Consider the following 10015-nt stretch of genomic DNA (forward strand, 5'->3'; position numbering starts at 1 on the left):
CCATCTAATTTGATGAACCTAGGGGTGGAAAGTGGTAGCGGATAATCCGAAATATCCGATACTCGTATTCGATCGGATATTCCAATTATCCGTTCCAAATCAAGAAAACATCTGATTCGTTTCCACCCCTAGATGAACCCTAACTAATTTGACGCAATTAAAATTTGAACAACCCTAGGCAGAGGTAGGGGAGGGGGAGGAGCAGGCGTGCTCACCTCGGGTGCCTGCGGCGAGGGAGGGGCAGGCGGCTTCGAGGTCGGGGTCGGGGCTCGGGTGCGCGGGGGAGGGTGGCGTCGAGGTCGGGGTCGGGGGCGGCATCGAGGGTGTGCGGAGAGCGACCGGAGAGCACGCGGCGGCGACAACGGAGGAGTTTGGATTTGGGGAAAGTGGCCGTGGGGAGGAACGAACCGCGCGGTTAAGTCAAAAGTAGTAGTAGCGCGTTCTGGGAAGTGCGCTAGTACTAAGTTAGCTATAGCGCTTTTTGGATAAGCACTACTGCTATTCCTTTCTCTTTTTCCCCCTTTTCATTTATTTTTATTTACATTTTATTCTTTTCCTTTCTCCTTTTTCTATTTCTTTCATTTTCATTTACTTTTCTATTTGCTTTCCATTTAATTTTATTTCCTTTAGCAGTAGCGCCTATCTGCGTAAACGCGCTGCTACAAACCAACTAGCAGTAGCACTGTTCGGAGTAGATTGCTACTACTATGTGTAGCCTATCGGCTTAGCAGTGGGAATTTTAGTCGTAGCGCTTTTATCTTCAGGCGCGCTACTGCTACAATTGTATGTGTAGCACGGTTTACGCCAACGCGCTATTGCTACTTAGCACTAGCGTGCTTTTTTAACACGCGCTACTACTAAAGTTCTGTGTATAAGGTCTTCCCAAGTAGTGACACTTCCACTACTTATTTTTTGAGATAGAACCACCTACTCATGTGTTGATACCAAGACATTCCAATCCAACCACAAGAATCTTGATCTCTAGCCTTCCCCAAGTTGCTTTCCACTCAAATCATCTTTCCACCATAGCCAAATCTATGAGAGAGAGTTGAGTGCTGGGAAGACTATCATTTGAAGCACAAGAGCAAGGTGATCATCATCATCACACCATCTATTACCTTTTGGAGAGTGGTGTCTCCTAGATTGGTTAGGTGTCACTTGGGAGCCTCCGAAAAGATTGTGGAGTTGAACCAAGGAGTTTGTAAGGGCAAGGATATCACACACTTCGTGAAGATCTACCCAAGTGAGGCAAGTCCTTCGTGGGCGATGGCCATGGTGGGATAGACAAGGTTGCTTCTTCGTGGGTGGAGCCCTCCGTGGACTCGCGCAACCGTTACCCTTCGTGGGTTGAAGTCTCCATCAACGTGGACATACGATAGCACCACCTATCGGAACCACGCCAAAAATCTATGTGTCAACATTGTGTTTGCCTTCTCTAAACCCTTCCCTTTACCTTCATATGCAATGTTTTACTTTTCACAACTACACTCTTAGAATTGCATGTGTATGTTGATTGCTTGACTTGTCCTAAGTTGCTAAAATCTGCCAAGACATAAAATTGGGAAAAGGCTAGATTTTTATTTGGTCAAGTAGTCTAATCACCCCCTGAGGGAGTCCTGGACTAAGGGGTCCTCGGGCGTCTGGCCTATTATCCATTGGGCCAGACTGATGGGCTGTGAAGACATGAAGGCCGAAGAAATGCACCGTGTCCGGATTGGACTCTACTTGGCGTGGAAGGCAAGCTTGGCGACCGAAAATTCCTTCTCGTGTAACTGACTCCATGTAAACCCTAGATCCCCTCGGTGCCTATATAAACCGAAGGGGATAGTCCAGAAAGGACACCACATATACTCATTATCATACCTGCATAGGCCAGACTTATAGGGTTTTGCCATTACGATCTCGTGGTAGATCCACTCTTGTAACACTCATATTCATCAATATCAAACAAGCAGGACGTAGGGTTTTACCTCCATAGAGAGGGCCCGAACCTGGGTAAGCATTGTGTCCCCCGTCTCCTGTTACCATCAATCCTAGATGCATAGTTCGGGACCCCCTACCCAAGATCCGCCGGTTTTTACACCGACATTGGTACTTTCATTGAGAGTTCCACTGTGCCATCAGCAAAGGGCTCGATGGACCCTTCGAATGTCAGTAATGGCGTTTTCCAGGGAGAAACCTTCCTCCCCGGACAGATCTTCGTATTCGGCGGCTTCGTACTGCAGGCTAACTCGCTTGGCCATCTGGAGCAGATCGACAGCTATGCCCCTGGCCATCAGGTCAGATTCGGGAGCTTGAATTACGTTGCGGACATCCATGGAGACTTGATCTTCGATGGATTCGAGACCACGACAACCGCTCCCCATCGCCCCGATGAACATGGCTTAAACCTGTCATCGGGCCGCATCCAGGAGATAGCTCCTCTAGCAGCTCCGGCCTCAAATCTGGAGCAGTTCAAGTCGTCCGAAGATAGGAAGCTCAACCCCATCACGGGGACCACCGATTCCGCGGCACTAGAGCCACACGCAGATTCCACTTTGTACGGTATCTGCATCAACGGAACCCCGACTCGCCTCCAATGTCGAGCTTCGAACCCTGCGAGCCTGCGTACGCCGAACTCGATCGGTTATCAATCTTCAAGTTCAGCACCGCAGATGTCTTCCAACACTCTCCCATGGGCGACATACTAAATTCGCTTAAAAACCTATCCCTGGCGGGCGAGCTGTCTCCGAACTATGTCCGGTTCGAACTTGCGGCGGACAATGGAGAATTTTGCTTCCCACCTGCCACCCACTTCATAGCCACTGTTGAAGATGTAACCAACACACCCGATCCCCGCGCTGAGGACATCAACAGTATGGAGGACGATGAGGGGCAAGGCCAGAACTTACTACCCGCTAGACACGGGACAGGTACTTCCTGGTATGACGTGTGTATGATAGACACACCTTACGGCGCTCTCGACGATGAGAAGGAGAATCCGGTCGAGGATAAACCGCCTGGCACACAGCCCGGACATCGGCGCCCTGGGCCTCATCGCCCAAGAGAAGACACTGCCAGCACTAGAGAAAGACGATACTCCGGACAACGAAGACCCTGTTGAAGTAGAATCCGAGCAGGAGGAACAGGAAGACGAGCAAGACAACCCTGACGAACAGGCCACATGTGGGGACTCGGAGGCAGCAACTATTTCACCCTCTTCGAGGAGGAGGAGATCCTCGACAATGAGGATTTTACCACGCCAAAGGAACCTCTCGAGCAGGAGCGCTTTAAACGCCAGCTTATAGCCACTGCAAGGAGCTTAAGAAAGAAGCAGCTGCAGCTTCAAGCAAGCCAAGACCTGCTCAATGATAGATGGACCAAGGTCTTGGCCGCCGAAGAATGCGGCCTTAGCAGCCCAAAAAAAGCCACCCCAAGAGTAGGTAGCTCCCTCAATACGATGGGAGGGCGATGGAGCCCATACCACCATCGAATAATGCAGCGGGGTGATCACAGTTCGGTCCAGACAAAGCAGCAGCCCAAGCAGAGCACCATACCAACCCATCCAGCATGGAGGGTATAGCAGGACGCAAAAGGTCGATGTACAGATCATGAAGATATACCCCGACCGACGACAATGGTCGCCTATCCGGACACTACAGAGCTGACCATGCCCGGTCCGAGCATCGTAAACGGAGCCCGCCGGAGGTACTTCATAGTGTGGCCCAACATAGAGGAGACACACACCCCCTCTGCTTCACGAACGAAGTAAAGGAACGAATTTCCAGACGGGTTTAAACCCATTAACATCAAATCATACAATGGGACAACAGACCCCGCGATATGGATCGAGGATTACCTCCTCCATATCCACATGGCCCGTGGAGATGACCTCCACGCCATTAAATACCTACCTCTCAAGCTTAAAGTGCCAGCTTGGTAATGGCTAAACAGTTTGCCAGAAAATTCTATTGGCGACTGGGAAGATTTGGAAAACGCCTTTCGAGACAACTACCAGGGAACATATGTCCGGCCATTATGCGCCGATGACTTAAGTCACATTGTCCAGGAGCCCGGTGAATCAGCTAGGGAGCTCTGGACTAGGTTCTTAGTCAAAAAGAACCAAATTGTCGACTGTCCGGATGCAGAAGCCCCTGCGGCCTTCAAACATAGCGTCCGAGATGAATGGCTCGCGCGTCACCTCGGCCAGGAAGGACCCAAATCCATGACAGCCCTCACCGCTCTAATGAGCCGCTTCTGCGCGGGAGAAGACAACTGGCTTTCTCGTAAAAGCAACGACGCCGGCGGCCCAGGCATTTCCAAAATCTAAGATGGTTGTGCCAAACCACGATGAACCGAACATAACAACATACACGACACAGCGGTGAATGCCGGATTTCACAATCCGATGCCCGATCAATGGAAGAAGCCACTAAAGGCAAACCAGGATGGACCATCCACCCTTGACAGGATATTGGACCGACCTTGTCAGATTCACGGTCTCCCTGATAGGACAGCTAATCATACCAACCATAACTGTTGGGTCTTCAAGCAGGCAGGCAAGCTTAACACTAAACACAAGGGGAGGATGCCTCCGAGTGACAAAGACGACGGATCGGCTCGCCAGCAGAACACCAGGGGCCAGAAAAAGTTCCCCTCCGATGTTCGACCACTCCCGAAACACAACCAGCAGTTCGGCTTCCACCACCGACCTACTGTACTGGCGAAATATGCAACACGCACACATCACTACGCACTCAAGATACCATGGGCATCGGTGGAAGCACAATTCGGACAACCCTACAAGCATTCCCGTAATGTTCTTTATATGTTTTTCTCATTTTTTTCTGTATCATGTTTAAAGAATAGGTGACAAACTGGAAAGCATCTACAGTGGACTCTATCAGAGTTTGGATCCATACACTCACCTAAGGGGTTACTTCCGTTAAGGATCCCCGATGGAGTCCTGGATTAGGGGGTGTTTGGATAGCCGGACTATACCTTCAGCCGGACTCCTGGACTATGAAGATACAAGATTGAAGACTCCGTCCCGTGTCCAGAAGGGACTTTCCTTGGCGTGGAAGGCAAGATTGGCGATACGGATATGAAGATCTCCTACCATTGTAACCGACTTTGTGTAAGCCTAACCCTCTCCGGTGTCTATATAAACCGGAGGGTTTTAGTCCGTAGCACAACATACACATCAACAATCATACCATAGGCTAGCTTCTAGGGTTTAGCCTCCTCGATCTCGTGGTAGATCTACTCTTGTACTACCCATATCATCAATATCAATCAAGCAGGATGTAGGGTTTTACCTCCATCGAGAGGGCTCGAACCTGGGTAAAACTTCGTGTCCCTTGTCTCCTGTTACCATCCAGCCTAGACGCACAGTTCGGGACCCCCTACCCGAGATTCGCCGGTTTTGACACCGACATTGGTGCTTTCATTGAGAGTTCCTCTGTGTCGTCGCCGTCAGGCTCGATGGCCCCTACGATCATCAATAGCGATGCAGTCCAGGGTGAGACCTTCCTCCCCGGACAGATCTTCGTCTTCGGCGGCTTCGCATTGCGGGCCAATTCACTTGGCCGTCTGGAGCAGATCGAAAGCTACGCCCCTGGCCATCAGGTCAGATTTGGAAGTTTAAACTACACGGCTGACATCCACGGGGACTTGATCTTCGACGGATTCAAGCCACTGCCGAGCGCGCCGCACTGTACCGACGAGCATGATCTAGCTCTGCTGCCGAGCAGTGCCCTGGAGGCCGCACCAGCATCAGCTTCGACCCTTAATTCGGAGCCAACTGCGCCGGTCGAGGATGGGCGGTTGGACGCCACCTCGGGGGTTGTGATCCCAACGGCGATTGAGCCAAACACCAGCCCCGTACTTTTTGAGATTCGTGACTCCAAGGAGCCGGACTCCACTCCGGACTCCGAACCCTCCACGCCCCTGCCGATTAAATCCGATTGGGTGCCGATCATGGAGTTTACTACCGCAGACATCTTTCAGCACTCGCCTTTCGGTGATATCCTAAAGACACTGAAGTCTCTCTCTTTATTAGGAGAGCCCTGGACGGACTACGGTCAGCAAGGTTGGGGTATGGACGATGAAGAAATTCAAAGCCCACCCACCACCCACTTTGTAGCCACTGTCGACGATTTAACCGACATGCTCGACTTCGACTCCGAAGACATCGACGGTATGGACGCCAATGAAGGAAACGATGAAGAACCAGCGCCTATCGGGCCCTGGAATGCCACCTTGTCATATGACGTATACATGGTGGACACACCAAAAGATGACGACGAGGAGCGGAAGGATGCACCGAAGGCTTGTTCCCTCGAAAAGCAGCCATAGCGGCGTCGCAAGCGCCGCCCCAAATCCCGCCTCGACAGAAATAGCGATCACACAGACCCAGCGCTGGAGCAGGGCAAACCGCTGCTGGACAACGACAATCCGGATAATCAAACCGAACAAACAAATCCTATCAAGGATAATGGTCTGGACGACATAACGCCGGACAGGCACTCGGAGCAGCAGACTGCCCGTAAAAGGCTTGTTGCCACCGCGAGGAGTCTTAAAAAGCAGAAGCAAAGGCTCAAGGCCATGCAAGACACACTCCAAATCAGATGGAGTAAAATACTCAACACTGCAGCAAGATACGGCGACAATCGCCCCTCCAAGAGCTACCCAAAGTGGAAGCTGCTACCCGAATTCGATGAGGAGGCCTCAGACCTCCCACAACCAAAAATCAAAGCAGCCACCTGGTCGGATAGATGACCCCTCTACCAACACAGAGTGGCATACAACATCGCTCACAATACAATACGCGACCCATGCGAGGGCCCGCACCCAAAGGACGGTGCAACAAGATCCATCTATGGACCACGCAAGCGCGCCCCAGCATACAATGCAACACAACAAACATCCGAACAACGCAGTACACCCAGCTACAGGGGTGCCGCACACCCCCTATGTTTCACCGATGAGGTGCTGGACCATGAATTTCCAGAGGGATTCAAGCCCGTAAACATAGAGGCATATGACGGAACAACAGACCCTAGGGTCTGGATTGAGGACCACATCCTTCACATCCATATGGCTCGAGGAGATGATCTCCACGCCATCAAGTACTTACCCCTCAAGCTCAAAGGGCCAGCTCGTCACTGGCCCAAAGGCCTCCCCAAAAGCTCCATTGGAAGTTGGGAAGAGCTCAAAGAGGACTTTCGGGCAAATTTTCAAGGGACTTATGTCCGACCTCCGGATGCGGACGATTTAAGTCATATAACTCAACAGCCCGGAGAGTCAGCCCGAAAGCTTTGGAACAAGTTTCTTACTAAAAAGAACCAGATTGTCGACTGTCCGGACGCCGAAGCCTTGGCAACTTTCAAGCATAGCATCCATGACGAATGGCTCACCAGACACCTCGGCCAAAATAAGCCGAGAATGATGGCCGCATTAACAAACCTCATGACCCGCTTTTGCGCGGGTGAGGATAGCTGGCTAGCCAGACGTAGCACCAGCGACCGTAGTACATCTGAAGTTAGAGATGGAAACGGGAAATCACGGCGCAACAGCAATAACAAACGCCGGAATAAAGAAGACAACACGAAGGGCACGGCGGTCAATGCCGGATTCAAAAGCTCTCGGCCAGGTCAAAAGCCGCCCCCTAAAGGCACCAGGGATGAACTGTCTAGCATCAACAAAATTCTGGACCAAGTATGTCAGATCCATAGTACCCCTGGTAAACCTGCTAATCATACCCACAGAGAATGTTGGGTCTTCAAGCAGTCCGGCAAGCTCAACGCCGTACACAAGGGGAAGGATACACCAAGTGAAGATGAGGACGAGCCCCCCAAGAAAGACACGGGGGAACAAAAGAAATTTCCACCAGAAGTCAAAACAGTAAACGTGTTACACGTGATCAAGGGAAAAAACAACGCGGAACTCCCAGGAAAATATACCCAAGTGCCTGCCACCGCAAAGTCTTGCCACTGGTCGTCTCAACCGATCACTTTCGACCATCGCGATTACTCAGCAAGTATCCGACACGCAGGATGGGCTGCCCTGGTAGTAGACCTAGTAATTGGCGGATATCACTTCACAAGGGTCTTGATGGACGGCGACAGTAGCCTAAACCTAATATATCAGGATACAATTCGCGGGATGGGGCTAGACCCAACACAATTTCGCCATAGCAACACTACCTTTAAAGGAGTAACGCCAGGCCCAGGGGCTCATTGTACGGGCTCCCTCCTACTACAAGTTACATTCGGCTCCGCCGATAACTTCCGTCGCGAGCATTTAACTTTCCACATCGCTCCGTTTCAAAGCGGCTATCAAGCACTGCTCGGACGCGAAGCTTTCGCTTGCTTTAATGCAATACCACACTACGCCTCCCTCACACTCAAGATGCCCGGTCCATGTGGCATCATTACAGAGCACGGAAATATCAAGCGATCTCTGCGTGCCGAAGAGAGCTGCCTTGGCCGCCGCACACTGAAGGCGCCCAGACAAACGAAAGCATCCAATAGGTCGTCAAGACCTCATATACAACTAATCAAGTCCGGCGCCGCTATTTATACGGAAATAAGTGGTCACACCCCTATTTGTCATTACAAGGGGCTCAACGCGCGCAGACAAGTGGCAAATTCTTATCATCTTGAATTATACATGGTTTCTTTAAAAACTATCCTTTTGCATGAAAACTTTTTCACTTAACTTCCTCTCTTTTACAGACGATCATCGTGCTACACCCTTCCAGGATACGACACAACGGAGACACAGGCGCAGACGTGCAGCAGGGACCCGCTTCAAGGATTCTTTTTAGATTAAGACCCTGCGTAAACCTTTTTTACTGTCTCTTGTTGATACATATCCACCGTTGAGAAGGATGCTGACGTCTTGGCGTGTGGCCACGCCAGAACAATGCACGTACCTGGACACACGGGGCTTCTTACAAAGGCCACTATTTAGGCCTGGTTTATACCACAAAGACCGAATACCTTAGGGAGTATTCGGCGTCACGAGTTTGGCCCTATATGCATCAGCTCCGAATCATTGTCTTTGTTCAAATGTTGGGTTTGCCCAGCTCCTATGTTTTGGTGCCTTATGTTCCACCTTGCCGGCTAAGGTAGCACCAGGAGAACTACTACGATTGTGCCCTGGTTCATCCGGACGAGCACTTCAGTAGAGAAAGCCGAAAACTGACTGTGATGATATTGCGTGAGATTGGTCAACCACTCGATGACCTGTGGGAATGTTAGAATTCCTCCGCCTTAACGAAGGGTCGTTTCCCGGCCAGGCATGTACGCACCCCGAGATCGGGAGAGTGCGGAGCCACCATGGACTATCTAGTAGCCCCACTGTCAAACTCCTATGGCCAAGTGAAAGGCTAAAGCATTATAGTCCGGTTGCCTCGCTCGCTCCACTATCACCTCCTTAATAGGACCAAGACATTGGGTTAAGTGTGAACGCGTGTTTTTGCGAGCACCTTCGCATTATATGCGTGGGGGTTGAAGCGGACGACTGCAATCTTTCAGGTTATACACATGTATACATAAACGGCCGCCCAGGAGGCATCATATTACTTTCAGGCAAAAGTACAAATATAGACTTATAAAAATTTATAAAAGCATTTCGCTTACAATGAGATTACATATCACTCAAACATAATATTTTTTGAGCACTGGGTCTCTATCAAATTAGCACCCTCAAGAACTTCTTCAAAGTAATGCTCAGTAGCCCTTCGACCTATGGCCGAATCCCGCGCCGCAAAAGTGGTAGCATCCATCTCCGCCCAGTATGCTTTAACACGGGCAAAAGCCATCCGTGCGCCTTCTATGCACGCCGACCTCTTCATCGCATTAATGTGCGGCACCACGTCAAGGACCTGCTGCACCAAACTGAAATAGCTGTTCGGTTTTTGTCTTCCTGGCCATAGCTGATCCACAACAGACCTCATAGAGAGTCCGGAAAACCTATTTAGTTCGGCCCATTAGGCTAATTGGTCAGTCAATGAAAGTGGACGCTCGAG

Source organism: Triticum urartu, chromosome 7A (assembly GCF_056163025.1).
Source record: "Triticum urartu cultivar PI428250 chromosome 7A, HENAU_Tu73, whole genome shotgun sequence".
Classification (NCBI taxonomy): domain Eukaryota; kingdom Viridiplantae; phylum Streptophyta; class Magnoliopsida; order Poales; family Poaceae; genus Triticum; species Triticum urartu.